The 27010-nt window shown below is 40.4% G+C and overlaps 1 protein-coding gene across 4 annotated transcripts in view; it reads right to left on the reverse strand.

Annotated features, from left to right (window-relative positions):
• zgc:172282 (leucine-rich repeat and fibronectin type III domain-containing protein 1-like protein) overlaps positions 1 to 26327 on the reverse strand; it is a 57739-nt gene extending 31412 nt beyond the window's left edge. For 2 of the 4 annotated variants that reach the window (XM_026943304.3, XM_053239753.1), the window contains exons 1-3: positions 25846 to 26327; positions 8269 to 8402; positions 2637 to 2754 (exon numbers count right to left, since the gene is read on the reverse strand). The gene's annotated coding sequence lies outside the window, so the exon portion shown is untranslated. The remainder of the gene's footprint in view (positions 1 to 2636; positions 2755 to 8268; positions 8403 to 25845) is intronic. The other 2 variants (XM_053239755.1, XM_053239754.1) reach the window with 2 other exon arrangements.
• Positions 26328 to 27010: the final 683 nt, after the last annotated feature.

Here is a 27010-nt window from a genome sequence, read left to right on the forward strand (position 1 = left end):
GTGGCGTAGTATACAGTAACAGAGGGAACAGAAGCTTAGATTAAAGTTGTCGCATGAATTTTATCATTCATTTCTTGTCTTTTTAGACAGATGTGTGCACAAAGCACATGTTCCAGGCCTTTATTTCACCTGGCTGTGAGCAGTGGATGACTGGGTGGCTTGTATAAAACACACTCCTGTGACCTTATAGATTTGCGGCTTGCATAAAAACAGAAGTGGGGCATAAACGTTACACGTCATCAGTCAAAATGGCAGGCAAGAGAGATCGTCATTCAGGGAGGCTTTTGTTTGATCGGTGTGGTTTACTACTCACAGCTCCATCCCAAAAGATCCGAGAGCAGGAACTAAAATGAGTCCTGGTCCAAGAACTACAATTAGACTTGATTCTTAATTTCCTAGGTTCCTAAAAATAATTTCTGGTGTAGAAGCTCATATTGTTAATTCCCAGCGCCAATTCACCATGAACACACCTCATTCCACTCAGATGTTCACATATGCTCTGGTACATACGTAAAGATCAGAAGAGAATGTAAAGATCAGAAGACTTCTCATATATCTGCTCAGTGGACTGCGATCAGGCAGAGACTGTGCTTGCACAAAGCTGCACAAATTATTAGGGTTTATTAAAATTGACACGTTTTTATGTTCTACACTGCAAACAGCATGAGAGCCCATTAGATTTAATCAAACACTTCTGATTAGACACTATTACTGATTATATCTACAACTGTTCAGGATAATGTCTGTGTAAAAATGTGTTTTGATAAAGTAAGATGAAGCCACATTTTGTGCGATGAAAGCTGTTTGAGACGATGCTTAACATTCTGTTGGGTGTCATGTTCTAAAGTAAGGCTGCACAATATACTGAAATTACTGAAATATCGTAAATGTAAATATCGTCATATGCATATCGCAAGAGCTTGTATAATTTTGATAATAATTTTAATACTTCAAAAAGTTACAAAATTCAAAGTTTTAGGGCGACACAGATTGCAGAGAATGCTTTCTTTTCCTCAAAACAACATGAAATGTGCATGTCATTTTTAGTTTTTAAATATATAAATATATAAATATATATAAATATAACTGAAATTGATTTTACACACTTACAGCATTATTTAACAAGTTATCAAATCGCATTTTTCTTCAATACCGTGCAGCCCTATTCTAAAGTGATGAGTTATTTCATAGGTTGAAGATGCTGGATGTTGATATTACTTTGGATTTGATTTAATTATTAAATTTGGTGTAAATTATTAAATAAAATTGGTGTAATAGATTACACATGTAAATAACCTCAAACCTCACCAGTGGAAATACAGGCTTCCACGCAGAGCTTTCTGTGCAAGTGTGACGGCTGATTAATGCACTATAATGATATATAATTGTCTAATTCTGATACAGTGCATTATAATGATATAATTATTGTAATTTTGAGATATTTGAGACTCTTTCAATGTTTGAAATTAGTATATTTTTGCACTACAGAACTCAAACCCAGCGAGGCACCTAACAGAATCGCACGGCAAAGTAGTCACAATGACGGTGATCAATTTTATTTAACAAAGACTGCAGGTTTTTTTTGTATTTATTTGTTTATTTATTATATTTCCTTCCTAGGCTCTGGAATGAAAGGACTATGACTCAGACAGGACAGAAATAAGTGCTCCTCTGAATCTGACAGATTCACCAAAGACAGTTCAAAGTGACTAGTAATAGCAAAAACAGGCCTGAAAAGACGACCATGACATTTATTTGTTTGTAAATAATTTGATTTTTGAAAAAGCAGGCTATTCTTGTCCAGTTATGTAAGATAAATCTGAAATGCATGCTGCAGAAACATGATACTCTTATGTAACAGCAAGCTCCAGACTGGTGACAAACTGAAGGGAAATCGGTGGCACTGTGGTGCAATGGGAGGCATTTTACTGCCATGATGTGGCTCCACTTGTCTCCTCAGGAGGAAGGATGACTGCAAATCAATCCAAAGTTCTTCTGACTGATCACATTTATTCTTTTATGAAAACATGTCATTCTGGAAAGGACCACTCCCATCAGGAAAGAAAACACCCCCATCCACAGGGCACAGAAGAGCTCAGTGTTTGATAAGTATGAAAATTACATGCACCGTATGCTGCAGCTTTCGCACTCACCAGATCTCTACATAACTGAACACCTATGGGAGATGTTGGATAGATGTGTTATACAGTGCTCTCCATCACTATCAGCAAAACACCAACTGAGGGAGTATCTTTTGGAAGAGTGGTGCTGATTCCACCAGTACTGTTCCAGAGACTTCGTCTGGAAGCTCCTACTGGCCCAACATCTCAGTAACCCACCTTAGAGGTCAGTTCATGTGAAATCACTGGAGGTCTCCTGACTGACCAGCTCAGATTTGTGTCATATTTCCAGACAATAATGTCACTATTCACAGTCAATAGTGCGCAAAATTTCAGCTCACAGATTGGATTATGGAAAAAATCTCAAAAGGTTCCTTCATAAACTGTTGAACATGTAACGAATGTAAACTCATTACGTCATCTGAAATTTCAAATTTACAGTTCTGAAAGTCCTACAAAATCAATATATAATGATAATTTACACACATTCATTACATGTCCCATGAGTAAGCTTACCTTTCGAGAATCTTTTTTACATAATCCAATTCGTGACCGTATTCAGTACAATCGAGCATTTCTCCAATGGAGCACGGTGCCGAAGATGTAGCCGTGTTGCACGTAAATCAGGTGAATACTGCAATGATAAAGACAAAAAAACTCAGTTTGTAGTAAAACATGATCTTTTTGGTTTTTTATAACTTAATACATATTGCTTGGCTCAAGATACCAACTTCACATTTTGTGCATTTGCTCTTTCAAGTGGTATATTTATGGTTATTATAGGTGTATATATATATTCATAAATCAGAAAACTTGAGTTCATTCAGACAAACACCTAGTTAAAAAAGAGTTATAAATATAATAATAGAAATGAAAATGTGAAAGATCTGATGTGCTTTATTGCGGAGATACAGAAGGCTAAAGTTGCTCTAAAGCCCAATTTCTTTTTTGCAATTTTCAGCAGGTTATAAATTGGCAAAGATGCAATCATGAACTTTCTATTTTTGGAAGTTAAAGACATCTTAGACAAGACAACAATCTCTGAAAATTTCATGCCTCTAGCATCAACAGATTAAAAGTAATGACTCGGGGAATTTTGTAACGTTTTCTGTAGCACTCGTTCGAACAGTAAAATTAGGGAAAGCTTCTATTATCTCAGGAACTAATGCAGACACAAGCCTGACATTTTGCACACTACTCATTGGGAAGAGTGACATTCAGAAAGAATTAAACAGGTCTGAGATGGTCAGTCAGGAAACTTTTTTAACTATGGTGATTTGAGGTGGATTTACCTTTATGTTGTTTTTTTTTTCCTTTCTTTGCTCTTTTATAGATTTTATTTCATCAGCAAATTGTATTCAAACACTGCTGTTTACTGTGTGTTTTTATGATAATCAGCCACTTTCTGCATTGAATGTGCTTTTAACAGAATGTACAGTATAAATCTTGCGTATTGTTTAATAGGAATTTGTTAGTGTCACCCTGAAGAACTACCGTGCTTAACAGCGGGTCGGTTCGGGAAAACTGCAGAGTAGCTCAGTTACACTGCCGCTGTGGCCTGCTGAATACTGCATGCAAGAAGCAGGCAAGAAGAAAGAACTGGTTAATTCTGCATGCAGATGTTGGCTTTGCTATAGTTAGGCCTTTTCTCAAAGAAATACAAATAAAATCTGAAAATATTCCCATGATTTTTATAGATGATGAAGATTACAGAAGATTAGGATGACGAGAACACGTCTGCACTCATGATAGGGGAGATGATCAGAAACGATGTCTCCTCAGACATCCTTTAACTTCTGAGTTAATGATTTCAAACAAAGTATTTGAAGTGGGTTCATAGAAACGCTGATGTGCATCAAACTCCTGCAGGCATTTTCCTGAAACAGTCATTTTAAAGACTCGCGTGAGACAGACATGCACAGAGTGAAGGAAAAGAGGATGGATTTTATAGGGAAGGTCTGTGTAAAACAGAGTCATACCATCACACCTCCATGCAAAAAAAGGCTTCTCCTACACACACACACACACACACACACACTTCCTGGTCCCCAGTCACTTCCTGTTTATGGACTATAAAGGGATTCATTCATGCACTAGCTCACTGCAAGGTCTTACTAATATATTCACTGTGTACGTTCTGAGCTGCTGTTTCATGTTTGGTGTGTGTGTGTGTGTGTGTGTGTGTGTGTGTGTGTGTGTGTGTGTGACCCTTCCTTTGTTTATCACGTCCTTATTAGACTTACCCTTTGTTTTATGAGTATCTGGAATCTATATGCTTTGACTTCCTGCCTGGTTCACAAGAGCGTTTTGGATTTGTTGCTATTGATTTATTAAACCTCCAGCACATGGAGTCTAAACCTTCTCCTGACTCCGTCTCATTACAGTCTGTGTGCCTAGCACTGTTTATTTATTTATTATTTTTTTTGCGTACACTCATTCAAGTTTTTAAAAGATGTTTTCCAGATATTCTATTCTTACAGTTTACATCAAAATAGAGAAAACTGAAGCAGGTAAATGACTGGGATGCTGATAAGAAAAGACCAGACATGAAGTTGAGGTGGACGCTTGCTGAGCGCTGAAAGGTATTATATGATTTGAATGAAAGTCTCTTTCGTACAGTACGTTCTGACAGAAACAGAAGAACACCACATAGTTATGTTTTACAGTCAATACTAACATTATCTATGAGTGTTTTATCTACAGGTTTAATGGCTTTACCTCCAGCTGCCTTTAATAAAACACTCAGAGACACATTAGGATCTGAGAATGTCCAGTTAACAAGTTCCAGAAGATGTTTTTGTTTTGTTTTAATTTAATCACCATTCTGTCTCATTTTGTTTGGCCTCTGGCAATGACAGTGATTAATATGTAATAAAATATAAACTCCAGGTGTTAAAGATCTGCAGTGTAGTTATATAGCTAAGCCCAGGTCCCAGGATAACCGTGCTAGACCAATCTTCTCCACAAAGTGCTGTGGTGTGTGTGTGTGTGTGTGTGTGTGTGTGTGTGCAGGTTTTTATTCCACTCAAGCAGGATCCACACCTGATTCCGCCTCTTTACTCAGGTGATCCTGACTTTCAGTAGACTCAGGCGTGGCTCCTGTTTGGTTGGAATGAAAAGCTGCACCACACCGGCGCTTTCCGGGGAAGATTGGACACTGCAGTCCTAAACTATAAATTGTTTACAACAAAAGTGGAGAAGTTCACCACCGTGATTCTTACAAATTACCATCATTCTCTGAAAGTGTATTAAATTTCCCAGCCCTCAGACTCTACTTCAAATAATTTGTCTAAGCTCTGTGTGATCTTCTCTGATCGCTCTGCAGTGAAAGTTAATACCCATGTAAACACTTGGCTTCTTCTCTGTCAACAGCGACATTTGGATTGCACTTCTATTACAAGTAAGTCTGAAATAAACAAGTTTTCTTTTCTTTTCTCAGGATAGGAAAATGTGTCGAAATTCTTTACAGATGTGATCGATGGGGATTAGATTTTAAAAAACTGGAGTATTTCTTTAATCTTACTTTCCATTAGTCTCATCGCCTACTGTTCCGCATTTTAAGTGCAATGACTACACAGATCAATACGACTGTCAAACACATCAGGGAGCTCTAGCATCTCTGTCTCCTGACTAAAAACTTAAATACTCTTAATAGCAGCACGCAGATAAACATGAAATATTCACGGTAAACTAAACAGCCGAAGCAGCAGCGTGCTCAGATGCGTACAGCGTTGTCATGAAATAAGATTTCACATTTTGTTGTGTGAACATAACTTTATGTTGTAAAATATAACAATTAAGATTCTTCTTGTTTCATCCACGGAGGTTAGGCAGCAGGCTCGATTTGTCATCTTTATCAAATGTATTTGGATTACTTTAAGTTCAGAAGAGCTGACTGATCACTGCAGCACATACGTACGTCAATGTTCATCCAGAAGCTAGCTGAGACCACGGCAAACTCACAACTTACAGGAAGACATTCCAAAAAAGAGTTCAGATTTAATCCTGATAGAGGGAATCATGGAGAGCTCCAAAAACCTGCTGGCTCTGACAAATCTCACCTTCCAGCACGATAACGACCCAAAGTCAATAAAGGAAAAGCTTCAGAAGAAGATCAACATGGAATGATCAAGAAGAAAGAAGATCCCCTTGCAATTTTGATATATTTTTGTAAGAAAGAGTGGAATAAAATTGCCAAATCAAGATTGTTAAGTTGATAGACTCTCACGCGAAAAGACTGAGTGCTGTAGGCAACAGCACTTTAACAAACTGATAGTTAAGGGATGTGCACACGTGTGCAACCTGCTTATTCTTCTAAAGTTTTTCTTTTTTCCCCTAAAGTGTTTCTATTTGTTGTTTTTTTTTCTTGAATTTTCTTAGGTGCTATATCACCTAACGAATTATCATTTTATTATTTTACTTATCATTGGTCTCATCCACTCTACAACACACTACAGAGTCAGCGGAGCTCATTCTCCAAAAGACTCGTTACAGGAGTTCATTCTTACCATTCGCAGTAACACTGTACAACAGCTCACCTGTGTGTGGCAGATGATCACACTTTCACATTCCACTACTACAAGGAAGCTATCATTTAGAAAGCTGTCATTATATTCTACATTCTCAAGGTTCTTCATATTCATTATTCACTAGCAGTTTTCACAAGTGCACTGATGTAAATACTGATGGAAATCTGGTCAAATCTACAGCTGTGTTCCACATCTGCACTACTACATTTAATTTACTTATTGTAGTTTATATTTTGTGTGTGTATGTGTAGTATTTTGCTACTGACCATGCTGCTGTAACACAAGAATTTCCCTCATGGGATCAATAAAGTCTATCTATCTATCTATCTATCTATCTATCTATCTATCTATCTATCTATCTACATTAAAGGTGGAAAAAGCTCTGATGTGATTTATCTCTACGCAGTTTTAACAGGTGTGTGTGGACCTTTTATATCCACTGTACAGTTTATATATTTAACTTATTCTGAAGAAGAAAATTGTAGATTTCACAAATATTTATGTTTATCTTTCAATAGGTCGTGTAACTGCAGTTGTCTGGGAGGTATAAACTAAAATGCTGGTTTTAGCCAACATCTGTGAGATGGAGAAACTCCTGAATGTTGGCTTTGAGCTAAAGCTAGAAATAGCTGTGGCCATCGCTTGATTACATGAATTAGCTCAGGCTCAACTAAACACTATTGCTAGTGGTGTAACCAGCCCACACAATCAAAGTCTGCACACAGCCGCTGTGCAGGACACAAAGCATGCAAATGCGCAGAGAATGCGATTCAGCAAAGCCAAGAGAACGCCTAAGCATTAGCGAAACCAAGGCGACGGGAGAACATACAAAAATGTGTGGGTTTTGTGGCAATAAAAGGCACGGTTCCAATGAAAAGCTGCCCAGATAAAAGCATGCTCTGTTCTAAGTGTGGGGAAAATGAACAACTACAAGCACGGACAAATCAAATGTACTCAAAGCATAGCAGAATTCTAAACTATATCAAATTAAAAATGCATCATCTTTAAAAGTGAGAAAATAATAATTCCTCCTTCGCTGCGAGAGGAAATGAAGGTCATATGGGAATGCGAACGTCCAAAGAGCCAGAAGTGTAATGTTTTGGCCTGGGATGAGCAGGCAGGTTGAGAGCATCGCTGGAAAACGTTCTGTCTGTTTAAAACACCGTCCATTCAATGCCAAAGCACCTCGGATTTCACAGACCATGACAGGTAGCTCGACACATTAACTTGAACAACATCCACATCAGCCATCCACAATCTCAAAGCCACGGTGTTCCAGCACGGCACTGCTGAGCGTTTAAAAATACATACACCGATACTTCCAAGTCTTCAGAGAAAGACTGAGAACTCCAGAAATATACAAGCAAAGTGTGTAGCACAGCAGCAGATTCACTACCACAGCTGCATCCTGGTTCGTCGGTCAGAATCCAAGAACAGAGACGGAAGAAGTCAGCAACAACAGCTACACCAGCGAGCACTCGGAGATCTTACTACATCTGCACAACCGGATACAGGATACGAACCCTGTTTACACTGTCATCTCATTAGAGCAAGAGAAAATGACACAGTCTGACAACATAACACAGAACACAGTGTGACACTCAAGTCCTCTTCCTTACCTGTGACAACTACAGCGCAGCAGATGAGAAAAACACAGCCTCATTCCGTCTATCGCACCAGACCAGGGCGTGCAGTTAAACCCAGAACTGTCCTCGAATTGCGAATTCGACAAGGCTGTAGGTGGATCGCTGCCCTTATGAGACAAGAGGACAAAAGAAAACAAAAATTACTTACAGTTTTTAATTTCTGAGAAAGTGTTTACAGAAAATAGTTGAGCCAATTGCTCCATTTTTAGACTAAAGCAGAAGAGCTGTGTTTTTACACTAGGTAAGGCAAACCTGAACAATCCTTCTACAGCTGTACTGAGAAAGATGCAGATTTTTGCACTAAGATACTCTCAGATACCCATAATGCTTTAAGGCAGTCAAGATGGGGTTCAGATTCAAGTTCATGAGTAAATGACTTGCCTCGCATGTCTCCAAGGTCATCTGTATGTATATAACCGGTGTATAGAGAACACACACACACACACACACACACACACACACACACACACACACACACACACACACTTGGCATTCTAGGCACTGATGTATATTCCACCAGTCACTAGTGATCATGTTAACTGAACACGGGTTTTCAGCTGCAGGATGTTGGTTTTCTGTGGCTCCGTCTCTAACAGCATATAGAACATTGAATTAGTACCACACCAGTGATGCCATTACTACCTTCTACAGGATGTTTAGCACAGTAGTATTCTATGGTGAGGTTCAGGATAAAAAGCTACGTAAAGCCATTATTGCTCAGCTATAATTACTTTCAAAAAAATCATCTTCATCTTTTTTATGCTTACAGGAGACTGTAAATAAACAACAGGTCGTGTTGTCATGGTGTTATTTTAATACACAATGATAAATACTAAGCTAGACAATTTATTTGTATAGAAATTAAAGAGTATTACTCCGATGTACATAATAGAAAACACGAAAACATATATAAAGATGTACTGTAGGTGCTTTTAACCCTATTGTTTTCTTGTGTTACTCTTCCTTTTCTCCACTAAAACAAGTTGGGAGACCAATGTGAGGGTCATACAGATGTGAAACTTGGTCAATAGTTAGTACTCCCTCCCACTACTCAGTAAAGAGAGATGAAGCCGACAGGCCTAATGGTGGCGCTGTTATGCTGCGTGTTACGTTTTGTCCTATATCTCACGCAATATTTTCAGCTAATCTGCATAACATCCAAAGCTTTTGGCAAACTGGTCCTAGGATTTTTGAGTCTGAACCTTAACAATTACTAAAACATGTTTGCAAGCAAGATTACCCACTAATCAATCCGAGTGGGGCGGAGCTTAGTTTACTCAGCTGATCACATGGATTCAAACAAAAACCTAAAGGTGTGCAGTGCATGACTCTGAGAACGTGTGAAAAGTCTGGGGTGTGGTACAGGACAGACCACAGGACATGCCTCACTGCATGAATCTGTAAATAGATTTCTGATGACAACCTAATGGCGACCCTTGGCCAATCAGCATTCAGCAGGCTTTTTTCTCTTTAGTGTTCTACGTAACTTGGCGAGAACCGCCCACGTGGAACGCTATTTGTGAAGGGTGTGTTCACAACACAGATCACAGCTTGTGGGTATATTAGGGGCCAAGGACCTTGTGCATTCTTGTGTGAATAAGTGTGAGAATGTGTGTGTGCTTGGTGTTCTGCAATGGACTGACATTCAATCCAGGGTGTATTCCTGCCCTGCACCCAGTGCTCCCGAGATCCACTTAGACTAAAAGAGGATAAAGCAGTTACAGGATAAAGCAGTTACTAAAGATGAATGAACGTTAATGTTAGTTAACAGTATGGTGACCGCATGCCAATCAATAGTTGTGGACAGGAGCTTGGTTTATTCAAACAGCTGTATCTCATGATTTAATGCAGTGGCCTCATGGCAGCACAATACAGAAACATTTGCATTTGACCTACAGTGAGGGAAAATAAGTATTCAGACACTTTTGTTTTTGTTAATTAATATTCTTCCACTGGATATAACCACTTTAAATTTGCACACATAACGTCTTTGTACATATGTACAGCCTTCCACTTAGTGTTCGGGGCTCAGACACAGTCTCAGTGTTTAAGTCTCGGCTGAAAACATATTTGTTTAGTCAAGCCTTTAGTGAATAGTTTTTTCTGAGGTACAGGAGCAGGTCTGGAGGGTTTCACAGGCATAGAGTGTTGTGGTGAACTGGGATGTTTGGATGCTGTCGCCCCCCCACTCTCACACGTTCACTCAGGTGTGTTGATGGTGGAGTGGCTGGAGCTTTATGTCCCAGGACTCCCTCATGTCTGTGTTAGCTTCTGGCTCTCCCTTTTAGTTATGCTGTCATAGCTAGTCTTGCCGGAGTCCCTGCTTGCACTCTGCATGCAAAGTACATTGTCCTTAACCATTACAGGACAAAAGCTCACCTAACAATCTCTTCCTTTCTCTCCATCTCTCTCTCTCCCTCACTCTCTGTTGAGCTACACATGCTACTCCTGAGATGCCAGTGATGCCAGTGATCCTGACCCCTTCTGCTCCTCCTCGCTGCCTGACCCATCCTGATGCCCTACTTCTGGTTGGAGTTCTCATCGGTTGAGTTGCTCGCTGCTGCTGGGGCCCCATATGGACGGCCTGAAGAACTGTTTGGATTGCTGGGGATGGCGCCACCTGGGGGCTGTGGAGATGGTGCTGCTTGGGGATCATATGGGGAGCTGTACTGTACTGTACTGTACTGTACTGTAATGGCTTGGGACTGCGATTGCTGTAGTGGCTTTGGGGCTGCAGTTGCCACGAGCAGCTTCGTACTCAGGACTCCATCAGTGGACAGTGGATAGATTTTAACCAGCCGGACTTCTTGCGAAAACTGTGATGGATTTACTGGTTGTACAATTGCACTATTTGTCCATATAGTACACAATAATAGAAGGGAATGATTTATAATCGCACTATCCGTTGCACCCAGATGAGGATGGTTCCCTTTTGAGTCTGGTTCCTCTCAAGGTTTCTTCCTCACATCATCTCAGGGAGTTTTTCCTCACCACCGTCACCTCTGACTCGCTCATTACGGATAAATTCACATATTTACAATATATTTTTGTGAATCCATTTATTTCTGTAGAGCTGCTTTGTGACAATGTCCATTGTTAAACGCGCTATACAAATAAAATTGAATTGAATTGAATTGAATATAAAAATGAGCAACAAAGTATGCATTTATTTATAGATGTTTAAAAAACAAAACGATAGGGGGAAAAAAAATCAAGTTCTAGTTAATAAATGTTATATATATTGTGCAAATTGCACCTGGTATCGTTATAAAAGATGTTGCCATTTGTTAGGAAGATTTCACGCAACAAGTAGCAATCATGGTGAAGGTAAAGGAGCTCAGGGACAACTCAGCACTCGAGAGAAAAAAGCCACAGAGCCACAGCGAAGGCCTGAAACATCCCTGTCACTGGTTTGAAAATACGCAGGTGGAAAGTTCATGGAAGCACAACTAATTGTTCGTGGACAGATGCACCCTCAGACGCACTCTCAGACTAATGACAAGGGAGAAAAGAAAGAAGCTAGCAGTCACGCAAAAAGAGTTTCCTGAAAGCAGCAGGAACAACAGTTACACCGAGAAAAATAAGCAACGATCCGCACCGCAATCATCTCCATTCCTACACCTCACGCAAAACAGAGCTGTGCGTCTAACCGCAATAAGACAAACTAGAACAGTCTCGGCACAATAACTCTGTTCAGACAAAACAAAATTCAGCTCATCGTGTTTGGAGAAAGAAGGGTTGTGCATATGATCCCAAGAGCACCACGCCCACAGTGAAGCAGCAGGATATAGTGCATTACATGTCGAAAGGAAACATGAACGGAGCAAAGAAAAATAAATCTGAGAAGAAGACTGAAGTTTTAATAAGACAACGACCCAAACATACAGCCAAAATAACTCAAGAAGGCCTTGCATGGCTCTGGCCAATCATCTGACCAGAAACTCCAGAAGTTTACGGAGGATTTTGAAATTGTTCATCAGAGAGACACTCATAATATTGGGGAATTGAATATGATTTGCCAAGAAGAATGAGCCAAAACTGAACTGTAATGCTGCGAAAAGCTCATTACATCTTACACAGATGTCTCAGAGCCGTCACTGCCAACAACACGCTGCAACAAAGTACTAATGCTGGTAATCTGTGGTGTCCAAATGCGGTTTTCTCTATTGTTTGTATTGCTTTGTAAACATATCTTTGTTTATGCTTATGAATACATACTTTTTGTCCATATATATAAATCCAAAGACAAAAGATATTAGCTGTGTATATTAAATAACAAAAACTGTGTGTCCAAATACTTACTTCCCCTCACTGTCATCTTCATGATATGCAAAAGCTCCTTTTGTGAACCTTAGGATCAGCGGTCATACAAGCCGACTGACGCTGACTAACGCCTGGTCCACTGCATCTACACTGTCATCTGTAAACGAATTTCTAATTATTAATTGATTACTTGCACCATCAGACAGTCAGATTTCAGTGAGCACTGAGTGATCACTTCGTCTGCATGTGCCTTTCAGACCACCCAAGCACACATCCACATTTACACTTATGGAATTCAGCAGATGGCCTTTTCCTGAGTGACTCATAAAAGTCTCCGTCAAAAACACATCCTCATGCTAGTTCACCAGGTCGGAGACTAAGAATTCCATCAGGCAAAAACACCCTGTTGGGGAGGTTAGTGCTGTGTGAAAAGAAAACACAAGATAAAACGGATAAACAAAGTAATGTAATGGCTAAGTGAAGAGGTAGCCTAGGTCTTTAGTCTTCATTTTGTAGACTCCTTTTGTTTCAGTGGTTTAAGCAGCCAGGGGACGTTCATTCCACCATGTGGGAGCCAGGACAGAGAGAAGCTTTAATGAATTTCTTCCTTGTACCGTGTTAGAGCCGTGTTAGAGCCGCGTTAGAGCCGCGTTAGAGCCACCGCGTTAGTGCCGTGTTAGTGCCGCGTTAGAGCCGCGTTAGTGCCGCGTTAGAGCCGTGTAAGTGCCGCGTTAGTGCCGCGTTTGTGCCGCGTTAGTGCCGCGTTAGTGCCACCGCATTAGTGCCGCGTTAGTGCCGCGTTAGAGCCGCGTTAGTGCCACCGCATTAGTGCCGCGTTAGTGCCGCGTTAGAGCCGCGTTAGTGCCGCGTTAGTGCCGCGTTAGAGCCGCGTTAGTGCCGCGTTAGTGCCGCGTTAGTGCCGCGTTAGTGCCACCGCATTAGTGCCGCGTTAGAGCCGCGTTAGAGCCGTGTTGGGAATGTGGTGATGAGCATGGTGTGGTAACCGCTTTAAGGTAGGTGGGCACTGGTCCATTTTTGGCAGCTTTGTAGGCAAATATTAGTGTTTTAAATCCCATGAGGGCAGCTACAGGAAGCCGGTGAAGGGAGCGTAGGAATGGGGCACTGTGGGAGAACTCGGGGAGGTTGAAAACGAGTCACACAGCTGTATTCTGGATTAGCTACGGGGTCGGATGGCACGCTGAGGCAGACCTGCCAGGAGCAACTTGCAGTAGTCTAGACTCGAAATGACAAAGACTGAACAAGCACCTGAGTGGCCTCTGTGGACAGAAATGCCCAGATGCTCCTGATGTTTTAATGGAGAAACCTGCAGGACCGAGTCAATGCAGCGATGTGAGGCAAGAAGACAGACAGTGAGTTGCACAGTTTGTAACTCGCATTGCTATACAGGATTATATAATAGAATATAAGGACAAGATGAGAGCACAGCTACTTAAAGGTTTCTGACAAGAGGGCACTAAGACAACAGACAGAAGAAAAAGAAGAGCTCACATTGCTGAGTCTCATTTGCTCTCTCTCTTCATCTTCATATAAGCTTATTTTGTCCATAGCGACCTGCCAGCTCTAACTACAAAACCATTCAAATAAAAAGCTTGAGGTGAAACAGTGGGACAGTGAATAACCGGATTGTTTGTGTTTATTTCGTGTTATTTTGTGTTTCCTCGTGTTGGGTTATCACAGTGTATCAAACAGGTTACGACTTTAAATAAAGTGCACAGTGTGTAAAAAGTGTGGTTTTGTAATTTCAGTGGTTTTCTATGGAGTGTATGCAGTGCGAAGAAAACGAGCTGCGAGCTAGAATTTGACGCTTCACTAACGCGCAAGTAATGTGAACTGAAATGCTTTTTAAAATAGAAGTGAAGCTTCTTCAATTGAGCTCTTGATATGAGGCGTGACATGGCGCTACACACAGCGCTTAACGCCATGCACCCGGTGCGATTCGGCCTTGAGAAGGAAAAAGGAAATCAAACCGCTCGGCTTTAGATTCCTACCACTGAGGTTAAGAGGTCAAATGCCTAGTGAGCACACAATATCCAAAGTGCAACCTTTAGTGTGACATGCTGAGTAGAATCAAAAGCACTGGAGGAGATTCAGGAGATCAGCAGTTACAACACAGTCGCTGAATTAACATATTTGCTGTATTAATATTAAAATCTCCTAGGAGCAGCGCGACAGGGTAGCTACATAAAATACAGAGAGGTGAGTAGCTCAGACGGTCCGCTGATAAAAACCTGGTTATAAACACGTTCCAGTCTCCGAATGCAGGGAAAGCTTTCTGCTGCCTACACGCGAGTGCTCTGTTTGCAGAGAGCGCTACTGTGCAAACGACTCGGCTGGCGAGATTCTCCCTGCGTGGTGTAAACTTCAGAGGAAAGCCTGGCCATAGAGCTCAGGTGGAAAAGTTCAGCAGTAGTGTAGCAGGTGGTTATAATACAAAAGCAACAAAGGCGACATAAGGTCACTTATCTTCACTCCAAACTTGCCATTTATTTCCCAGCAATGAACTGTACAAAGCACCAGAACCTAATTTATTAAATGTCCTTTCTTGTCCATTTATAAACACAGCTTAAATGGATATCACATTAGACAGCTAATCCAAAATCCACAACCACCAGCAGGCATGGCCTGTGCAGAGATCAATGTAGTCCAATTAGTGAGCTAATTTGAGTAAAACCTGGTGAAATGTAAGAGTTTAAGCAGCAAAGGGTAAAATCCAGTGATTCAAGGTCACACACTGAAGGTAAAGTGCAGATGAGGACTGGATCCATTACTGTAAGGTGGAGAGGTAAATCCGGCTGACTGGTGTCAGCATGTGGTAGGATAGCAATGGGATGCGTAAATAACAACAATAATAAAAGAAAATAAATAAATGAGAATCTGACGAGCAGTGGCTGTCTCGGCAACTCACAAGAAATGATTATGAACTTCATTCAAATCTAAATGAATGAAAAAAGAATCCTGCACTCAGACCGTCAGCGATTTTTCACCTTGCATCACTCAAATCGCTCTACTCTGGTTGCTATGGGCGATTATATCTTCGGTTGCCATGGTTACACTGGTAGCACCTGGCTACCGAGGTTCGGCCACACAAACAGGAAATCTAGCTACAAAGCCAGCTATTTGACCACAATTCAGAGATCCTCCCACTACAGACGGGAAGCTTCACACATCTGAGCACTAATTAAATGTGGGAAAATAACAGTTCTAGAGGGAAAGTGCATAAAGTGCACACATGTAGTGCATCATCATCATCATCATCATCATCATCACTGGCTTAGCGCTGCATCTGCCCGAGCTTCATATCAGAGCCAGTCCATCGTGCTTCTACACAACAGCTCAACACCAAAGCTGATCCATTTACAACACAAGTTTAAAAAAAGTTCTTACATCTGGGCCTGGTGTTATTTTAAAATCAGACCCAAAGGGCACAGACTTGTTTAAGACTGAGTTCAAACTCAGGTCATTTAAACCAAACTGTCAAAAAATCAGCTTTTATTAAACAAAATTCTGACTGCTGTCTCCTCAGCTCTTTTTACAGAAAGTAGTTTTAACAGGCAAACATACAACTTTTTTTTTTTCTTCAACATTTTATTACAGTTTATTCACTATTGACAGTTGAATATGGAAAAGATTACAAAAAGATGTGAAAAAATGCACAGTTTACAGACTTCATTTTAGTGCTTTATTAATGGCACATGCACGTGTTTGGTGACGCAGTTACTGCAAGAATAAGTTACTGTACGCTTATATTTGTCTTCTAGTTAACACTACACATGCTACATGTGATCCAGATAGGCCTTTCACAGTTTAATACTGATTTTTTTCTCCAATAGAATCAGGACAAACAGAAATGTCATTTGCATTAGGCTTATTTCTTACTTAGATGTTCTACTTCTAGAGGATTTCACTTGAACCCATAAGTCCAATTTTTTTTTCTTTTTTCTTTGTGGTCTTAAAGGTGTATTACAATCTGAGAACTGTAATTGTAAACTAGGATCATAGACAGGACCCAGAGGTTTATTTTAGATATTATATGTAATAAATAAGATTATAAATTATACATATGACCATGAAACTGTCTGTCTTCATACCATGCATTAGTCATATCCATCAGACTGACAGGATTTTCCGATGTCTTGCTGAGTCAAGTCAAGTTAAATGGCTTTTACTGTCATTTCAGCCGCATACAGCGAGTTACTCCACAGGGAAATGAACCAACGTTCCTCCAGGACCTCGGTGCTCCATAAAACACCACAGAACTACAGGAGACTACACAGGATTTGTATATTATTATAAACTGGTATATCCTATTTTTAATCATAAACATTTCTCTGAGTCCTTAATAACTCGAATAACCTCTTAAACTGTTTTTAATATTGTCCTGAGAGAATATCAGACTTTTGCTCACAAACTCCTGCCTAAGCTACGTGTGGAATAACACAACGTTGGAGACAAATAATTCTCATAAATATTTATAAGTTTACAACTTGATCATCAGCATGATCCACATCTGTCTGTAAATGTCACATCGACATTCAAACTCGGGCCTGATCATCGCTCTTCATGCGACTGATCGCTTTCCTGAAATCATCACTGATTAATCCGCGAGTTCTGTTGGCTAAATTCCCTTTTTATTACATCACTTAAATATACAGAGTGTATTTCAGTGCTCTTCTCTGTTTTGATGATGGTGTACCGGCACAGGTCCAAATCGCGCTATGACATACAGTCGAGTCCAAAGGTCTGAGGTCACAATGACTGTACAGAAGGTCAGATTTTCCTCATGTCTAATCTCTTCTGTTGAAGCGTGTGATCAGACGACACTCCGATGGATCTGATCTAAATCGGATCATCAGGTTTGTCCGTGCCAGCTCAAGTCACACTGTCATTAAAGCAAAAAAGGGAACAAACCAAATACTAAGAAACTCTGAAACTGATGTAAATATTTCAGAGATTCTACTTTTCACTCAAGTTGTAATGAAAATTGTTGTTCTCAGATTTTGGACCCCACTGTAACGCTGCAAAAACATCATCAACTGACATTCATTCACTGTGTGTGCAAATCACACTTCACTAACAAAGTATCAGACACTTTTGTGTAAAACCATGACTGTATTTACCGCAGCATTTACTTCTCACTCAGCACCGTCTCTGCAGGCAGAAGGCTTGGGCGAGATTAAAAATATGTCCACGTTATTTCAGCGTCTGCAGTCTGACTATTGTGCAAAAATAGCAAAAGCTGCATGTCATCTTTCAGAGTAAGTTATTTATCTGCATATGAAATCTGAGCTTTCTCTGTCTGATTGTTGTGGAGCACTCAATAACTAACCAGGCGCGGGACTTGTTTAGCGCCCGCTGGATCTCCCGATGCAACGTGGCCAAGTATCCTGGAAATCACAAACCAAATATTTTCATCATCAAAACATCGTTCCAAAAAGGGAACAACAAAATACAGCTGATGGTAGAAACAACAGTTATATCATAGTTTATTTAGTTAAATGAAACATTTTTAAGCCATGATCTATGTTAGTACGTATCTCCTTTCATTTAAGGGAGTTAATTTTGATGCAGTAAGACTTAACCCTTTCATGCATAAATTATTTATATGCATATCCAGATTCTTTTATATTTTCTCTTTTTTTTTTACTTAAAATTGCATGATGTATGATTTTTCATCCAGTCTAAATATCACTTACATTAGCAAATAAGTGGATTGTCCATGAGTAAAAAGGCTGAAGCAGTATGCATGAACTAATAATAATAAATAATTAAACCTTCCAATGTCCAAAATCTTTTAACATTCAGGTTTTAGAAAAATAACTTTTAATAAATATCATTTCTGAACAAAATTTACACACTTTAGGACTGTTGAATAAAGGTTTAAAAAATATAATATAAAAATATAAACAAATAAAAAAGCTAGTTTTCTGAAAATCTAATGAGATCAGTGGAGTTTTTACTTTTTTATGCAGAAAGACAGAGAACAAGAAATAGTTTAGAGAGCTACAGAGGTTTATGTTAATTTAGAATAATGCTCTCAAGTGATTTGGATCTTATATTTTCCAAAAACTTAAAAAAGAGCCTTAAACTGACTGTCCATGAGTGAGCACACTACACATGAAAGGGTTAAACTGAATTAGTAAAACACAGTAAATTACTGTTTAAAGGGGTTTAAGCCTCAGAGATTCGCCACAGTGACCGTATCTTTATGTGCTGTAGCTTTCCATCCAATAAAGAAGCCACATTTATTTAAAATCAATCGGAACAGATGACGTAACATAAACACCTTGTGCATGCTAATATCCTGGGTGTGTGTGCGTGTGTGTGTGTGTGTGTGTGTGTGTGTGTGTGTGTGTGTGTGTGTGTGTGTGTGTGTGGCAGTCTGAGGAAAAGTTTACATGGTGAAATTTTGACATTTTCCACTATGTGAAGTTTAGAAATCTACTTTCCTGAACTGAAACGTTTCTCTCTTCCGTGTGTCTCAACCAGACGTAAGGTTGTAGCATTTTTAAACTCTGGTTACCCCAAATGTTAAAAAAAATTATTTAATTTATATGAAATTCACAAAGTTTGTACTTTGATCATCAGCATCATTCACATCCATCTATAGTCTAATCATCTGAGCTGATCTAACAGTCAGTCACGGCATTTAACCTGCTCGCTGCTGCTGATTACTTCAGCGTGAAAATGATCCCTGTGAGTTCTGCACTCTTCTCTCTACTTCTGTATTGGCTAATTTTCCATATTTTTATTAGAGCATTCAAATATTTTAAACCTTTGCTGTCACGTATACAGAGTGTCTAAGCGTGTTTCTCTGTTTAGATGATGACATCACGGGTGAATATGGACATTTTTAGAGCCAGGATCTGATTAGACACTGAAGTGATTAAACTATTTGGTGAAATCCAGACGTTCACTGTGTGAGGAAAACACACTTATCTGGCACGACACCTCTAAACGGACCGCCTGCTTTACCACTGCGTGTGTTAAACTGCCTACTTACTCAACACGACGTTTGCAGAAAGCCTAGCTACGATTATACGGTAAATAAAAACAGTTCCACTTTGCTTGTTGAGATATATTTATGGTTTATGAAAGTTGAGGTGTCAATAAGTTGTAGGCAGGTTTTCTGGAGTTCAGTCTGAGCGACATGAATAAATACTCTGACTCTTTACTCTGACCTCGTTAAAGCAGAAGGTGTGTGTGACACCTCTCATACGCTGCGTCTCAGTTCGCCTTCTATCCGTCCTGAATAGTATCCAAGATTAGAATTATTGTGTCCCAAATCGTAGTCTGCTGAAACGAGGATCCCAGAGGTTCGCGGATGGTCGAGTATTTCTGGTAGATTTTTGAAGTGTGGATCCGTGGACACTTTTCCGCATGTTAGAGCGGTGTAAATGAAATGTGGAAAAATAAATCAAGGGAATGGTAAATTCAATGATACAGTAGAAATGATATCAGGAATAATGAATGAAGAGAAGCTGAAATGCGATGAGGAGGTTGTTTACGGTGACGGCGTGCGTAACCAGGCAACAACGTTCTCTTGCGTTACACGAGGTGTGTGTTAGTGTGTCCCAGCGCTCGCGTACTGTTTTACTACACACTCAAAAGTATGCACTTTATCTTCACAAGGCGAATTGAGACGCAGGGACACCGTCCCAAAACAATTTAAACAGCAATAGTTCAGCCTACAGATAAAAAAGAACTAGTGCGAATTTCCTACCCGTCTGCAGTGAATATTTATTGGGTATTTTTCCGTTAGAATATGAGTTATTAAAGAGGAAAGCTGTAACAGAGGTGCAGAGGTGCAGAGGTGCAGAGGTTGAACACTTCCTCAGCACAACACCGGAGCTCTGCTTTTCCTGCTGACGTTTTACTGGTTTGTTGCAGCAGAAGCCTGTAATAAATAACGCCACACGACACAAAATCTATGCGCATCTGCAGCATGTTTCCTGTCAAAAAACCTTTCAAAGACTTCATATAATCGACTGTTTATCCACTAACGTTAAACAGAAAAGGTTTCGTCAATATTCATGAAATATTACCGCTAAATGCTATTTCCGTTGCTTAAATGCAAACTTTTCAAATTTTCAGGGAAAAAAAATCACTTGGATGGAAACATGGATAAAGTTTAAAAAAAAAAAAAAAAAACAAGGATGTTTGTAGTTTCTCCATAACATGCAGGACGAAGTCTGGACTCCTTTCAACACCAACCTCCTTTCCAGATATTTTTGTGGTAACGGTGAACAGACTGGGTTAAATCCCAAACGGCCCCCTGCTGCCTGCATATATCAGGGCTCCAGACTAACATTTTCTTCAGAACTGCCCCAGAACCGTCCTGAAACTCTGTGACCCCAATATGACTTCAGATCTTTTATTTTACACTACGTTTATTTTTCAGTTTCATTTCTTGTACTGCTAACACCATCAGCTGTATTTGGATTATCTAGACTATATATTCTGTACAATTCCTTCCAGAATTATCGCCAACTTTCATTAACTAACACACACTCACACACACACACACACACACACGTTACAAACAGTAATTCAAATGTTCTCCTTAAACATCAGGAAAAAAAACTTTTTTAACAAAAAAAATCAGTGTGATTAGAGCTATTTTTTAAATAGTATTTTTTATATATGTGTCAAAATTATTGACATCCCAAGAGTATTTTAAATAAATGCCAACAAATCATCATTTAAAAACACATTTTCCATTTGCTCAGTTGTCTTTAACCAGATCCTTTTAATATAAATATGAGGTTGCACACATTCACAATCACTTTGATTTAGAATAAAATAAAGAAATAAAATAACTTTTAACACAAAAAAGACAAATTCTTGTTGCTCTGCAAAAATCATTAGCAGTTAAAAATTCCATTAAGCACAATTAGGGCCTTAACAGGTTCACATGTCTGAAAGAGTTGGAAATTTATCAGGAACTGAACCCATGGAGGCAGGAAGATAGTAAGGAGGGAAAAAGAGCCTAAAGAGCACAGTTTTAAGTACTAAGATAAGATTTCCAGACTTACGTCTGTTAAGAATTCCTCTATTTTATTATAGCCTGTATTTCCTGTGTGTGTGTGTGTGTGTGTGTGTGTGTGTGTACCCTGAGTTCGTTGTTGCTCTGTGGGACGAGGAACTAAGGAAAAACATTTCACTACGTTACATCACATGTATGTAATATGTATGTGACAAATAAAGAACCTTGGAAACCTGTTGCTGGAAGACGTCTGCAGTATTTATTATCGATTTGCAGGGGATATCTGTGACGTGTGTATGAATCAGGGAGATGGAAGAGAGTCACGATTTGCACGTGGTTTCTACTCTGTACACGTGAGATCTTCCATGCGATTGCTTTTATCTCTTATACCCGGTGGTGTAGGGCTTGTGGCCACACCTTGCTCGTGACTCCATAACTTATTTAAAACCCTCAGAAGTGTCGTTTCTATGACCTTTTAAATGTAATCTAGATTATGTTATTTTCAGCCAGGACTTGGTTTCAGCTTGGTTTCTATGGGAGATGATAGAAAAGAGCGCTTCGTGGCGTGACTGAAGAAAAAGCAAGAAACCTCTTTTTCCTGCAGGATATAACAGACTCTTTACAACATGTCAATTATTTCTATAAGTCCTTTAATACTAGGTAAAAGACAGCAGCGTTTTTCCAGAAGCAGGGACGTGCAGTAAAAACGATTGACACAAAAAGGATTCGGATGGGAATAAAAATCCCAGAGATGATAATTACAGTACACTCCACCTGTACATATAACTCTAATCCAGACTGAACAGAGCTTCAGAATTGACAGGTTTAGCTGATTCTTGTAGGAATTAACACTTAAATGGCACTTTCTTAACAACCAGCTGTTTGGAAGCGGTGCAACAAAGAAGCCCTTCCTGATAACATCTCACATCTCACCTGGATCAAGCACCATTGGAACTACAAATAAAATTAGGCATTGTGTGATAACATCAGAAAACATCTTTTTTGCTCCTGCACATCACCTGCATGTTCGGTGACAAACGTGGACCGCACACAAGGAAAAGCAGCTGATACTCAACGGAAAACATCGTGCTAGATCACTGTGCGGCTGGTGGTTCAGATTCATCATGATTTCTGCTGAGCACCAGGATACGACCAAAACCTGCATGCTGCTTCTTCTGGGAGCTTCAGCCATAAATAGAGCTTTCAGCAAGACCTATTTATGGCTAAATCTATGCTTTGTGTTTTTTTTTCCTTCAAATCAGTGTTTTGCAATTACTGAACTGTCTGAACCGAAGTGCACAAATAACAAGAACATCATAAAGGAGCTTAAAATGTTCTGCATGGAGGAGTGGAGCAAAGTCCATCTACAAGTCTCTCCAACCTTGTAATACATTACAGCAGGAAAATAAGTGTTGTTATTATTCTCCCCAGGGCTAGCTTCACAAAATATTAATTGTAAGTGTGCTGATCATTTTGAAACCAGTGTGGAAAATAAAAGCAAAAAAAAAAAAAGTGTCTGTGTCTGAGTGCAAAATATCTAATAATTCTGCAATGCACCGTATACTGGTACGAGCTTCACAATCACACAGACATCGTGTATACGTAAATAGTAACACATGCGTTTTCTTTCCTTTCCAAAGCAACACAATGATATTCACACACAAACACACTCTGTACTAAGTCATTCAAATATCGCATGCTAACATTTTGTATGTGAATTCAATGTAACTATCACAAGAAATCATGACTAGTCAAGCTTGAAATTAAATTTCGTCAGCATTCGTTCTCCCACATCAGAAAACTCGGCCAGCACAAACAAACATTCAGAAGCAACCAGCAAAGTGTTTGAGGCATCAATAAATACCAACCTGCGTCACACGGTGAAAAGCCATGGAAGTGAAGGGCTCCACATGGAGCCTAGCTAGCTAATAGCTTGCTTTATGATGAGATCAGGATGAAATTCGCACCTCTAGTGCGACATCTGTCGCCAGCTAACATTTTAGTGGAAATGTTATTTACGGTGGAAAGACACATCACACATCACCCCGATACCACGGACAATACTCCATTCTGTAACTCAAACCAGCGATCCCTGAATGAAGCTCGAATCTACTCGAATCTTAATGAAGGAATACTTGATACAGGAGGAGTTATTTTTAGAAAAACATATACAAATTTATTTTTAGGAAATAGATGACAGTAGTGATTCCAAACACATCTGAAACAGAACACACACTGAGCCCTTTAGTTTTCACAAAGATTCAGTGTATTACAGTTCCTGCACCACGCGAAAAAACACAATGTGATGGATGATGTTTGTTCTCTTGAACACATGGAGTGAATTAACCGTCAGCAACATGTGCACCATGTCAAGACTACGCGAGTACATGCATCTCAAACGTTCGTGATCGACACCTCGTACATTATTAAAAACAAAACACCTACTTGTAAAGACGTGAGGCCTTGATGCCGGGTCTGTAAACACGCTGTAACTCCAACACAGCAGCGATGCCAAACTCGAGCCACTGCCACGTCGAGGTATATCTAAGAGTACCTGCTACCTAGCGAAGCTAAATTAATCACCAAGTTCCTGCTTCCATTATCTTCTATTCTGATAAAACTCTATTCTATTTTATTCAGTGTCTTCTGAAAATCTTCCTTCTTCACGCAGCACATTTTGATCTGCACCTGATCATGATTATTCAGTGAATATGGGAATTAGTTTGTCATGATTACTCCCGTCTAGTTGCCGTTTATTGTCCTGTGTACTGTATTTACTGTGTTGTTTGCACTCGTCTCACCCTGTTGTGTATCAGCGCTTTGCATATGTAGTCCTGTGTACTGTACTACCGTACTCTTACGTGTTGCACTACGGTCCTGCGGAAACACACAGGGTGTACAGGGGAATGACGATGAAAACCACTCGACTCGACGCCGTCTGGCGACTTCTGCCGACTCTCTGAGAAAGCACTCAGCTCGTTTTCCCCTGAACAGCGCAGGCGACACCGGCGTCACCTCTCAGAGAGAAAAACACAGCCAGCCCTCGCTGAGGAAAACAGAGCCGAATGGAGAGGAACGTGTCCATGGCCAGGGCGTCCCTGCTCTCACCTGCTTCACGTTATCACTTATTAATGTGTCCTACATTTCTGATTAATGCGGATTAGTCCTGTTTCATATGAACCAGAACCCGGCACCACGTCACCACGTGACACACGAGGGTAGAAATCAATCTGTTTTCTAGCATAACAAAAATTTAAAAAGGCTTGTTAACACACACCACCTGGACTTTTCAGCGTCTCATGAACGTTTGATTCTGAGGTTTAGCAAACAAGCATGGAGTAGCTCTGAGTCTGCAGGCACACCAAGAGGCCCCCTGTCTGTGGTGAACAGACGACATTTTACTCCATCACTACAGTCTGACCATCTCATCTGAAACAAAGACAAGACCTGCAGGCGTCACATGCACAAAAAGACAGAGAGAGAGAGAGAGAGAGAGAGAGAGAGAGAGAAGGACAGGAAATGTCTCTTTATTCCTGAAACACAATAAAGAGCGTGTTTGTGACAGAACCGCTGGCGCGCGCGCTGCATCCTCCCTGAAAGCAATGCACCGTTAATCCCTTTTCCCCTTCAATCTCAATGACAAATCTGTCCATCTGCACCTCCAGCACCGCGCAGTAAACATGTGCTTCATCTTTCAGGCGCGTTTGCAGCACTGGAGGATGTGAGAACTGACCGAGACGCCTGACATCACAGACGCAGAAAGCTGAAAGGGAGGAATAAAGGAGGAGGAGAAGCGTCTCTGTGGCTTTATCTGGATGTCTGATGCGTCCAAGATGCTGAACTGAGCGATCAGATTTACTCTAGCGCATTGCTGATCATTACTCAGCATTAAAGGAAACACACACACACACACCTCAACGCACAGCAGTTTGCCCTCATTTCCAAATAACCTCGGCTCCAGTTCCGCCTGCGCGCTGCTCCCTCAGCTCCTCCCCGTGCAGGCTGATGTCTCGCCCCGGCGCAACGGAACGAACCTGAAGCCTGTGATTTGCTTTTGGTTTGTATTTATTTTGAATTATTTTCCCCCAAACCTCTGCTGCTCCACACCTGTCCGCGGTTCCTGCCTAGCTACAAAGACAAGTGAGCAATTACCCCCGTGTCCGAGACGCCTGGCTTCTGATCCAATCCCACAACTTTTCAAGCAAAAAAAAAAAAAAGTTCAATTAGTAAATCCGGGTCAGATATCGCATTAGGACCGGGGATTAATCCGGATTCAGCCTCACCTTGCAGACATGACAGTGTTCATGCTGGTCTCAGCTGCGCCAAGCACAGGAGCACACGCATCCATCTTCACAAATAACGACATGGAGATCTCACATCCACCGAAAGCGCGCGTCCTCCGAGCTTAACGTGCATGCACGCGACCGCGGCGTCTTCCGGGCCGGGCTCATGGGCGTGTAGGGCGCAGGCTCGCGCGAGCTCGCGTCCTCACTGCTCCGGTAACGGCGGCGCGTGCTCTACAGGCAGTAAGACGTAGGCAGGATTTCAAAAAAGGATCAAAAAAAAAAAGAGAGAGAGAGAGAGAGAGATGTGGAGAATCTCAGGAAAATTGCCGTAGCGCGTGCAGAACAAACTCCCCACTGTTGCTTTAACTTCCGCAGTGAGGAGCAGAAGCACAGCCTGTGTTTAAGAGCAGCAGACTGATCAGCATGGCGCCCTTTGTGCCTCACACAGCAGCAAAAGATTTCATTTCACAGCAACATTCTTAACTCCCGACATTTTCCCTCTCGTGATTTTGGATTATTGTGAATTCTGTGGAAAATTGGGAGTTTAAGCCTCCTGTTATCCTCACACCCACTTCCCTTCCTTTATGCTTGGACTTCATCAGAGATCATTCTGGAGTTCTGAAATTAATAATGTGAAATTTTGGGGGAAAATGCTTTCAAATTATATATTTCATTTTTTCTGACTTTATTTCTAATCAGTAGATCTAATGTGTAAGTTTTAACACACCCCCTTTTGCCACAAGCTAATAGCATACATGTGACAAAAAAACAAATTGTTCAAAAAAAAGTCGTAGAATATTTGCTGCCCAAAAATATTCAGATAAAAATTGTGAATTATCCAAAAAAAAAAAAAAATCACACTCTTTATCTTTGGGATCAGTTTGACGGATTGAAAAACAGTAAAAACATTCAATAAAATCCATTGAAACAATAATCCAATAATAATCCAATCAAAAGAATTTAGCTTTGTGCAAATGAAATATGTACAAATATATAATATTTACATCCAACCGCCGCCATCGTCAAGGCCAACAGGACGGATAAACACAAACCCCTGCTCCCCGAAACCCTGCTGCAAGACGCCGCTAACGAGTCTCCTGCCCCACAGGACACTGAGGCTGGGGCGGACGACACACCTCATGTTTCTGAGTCACATGCAGCC

Source organism: Pangasianodon hypophthalmus, chromosome 14 (genome assembly GCF_027358585.1).
Source record: "Pangasianodon hypophthalmus isolate fPanHyp1 chromosome 14, fPanHyp1.pri, whole genome shotgun sequence".
Classification (NCBI taxonomy): Eukaryota; Metazoa; Chordata; class Actinopteri; order Siluriformes; family Pangasiidae; genus Pangasianodon; species Pangasianodon hypophthalmus.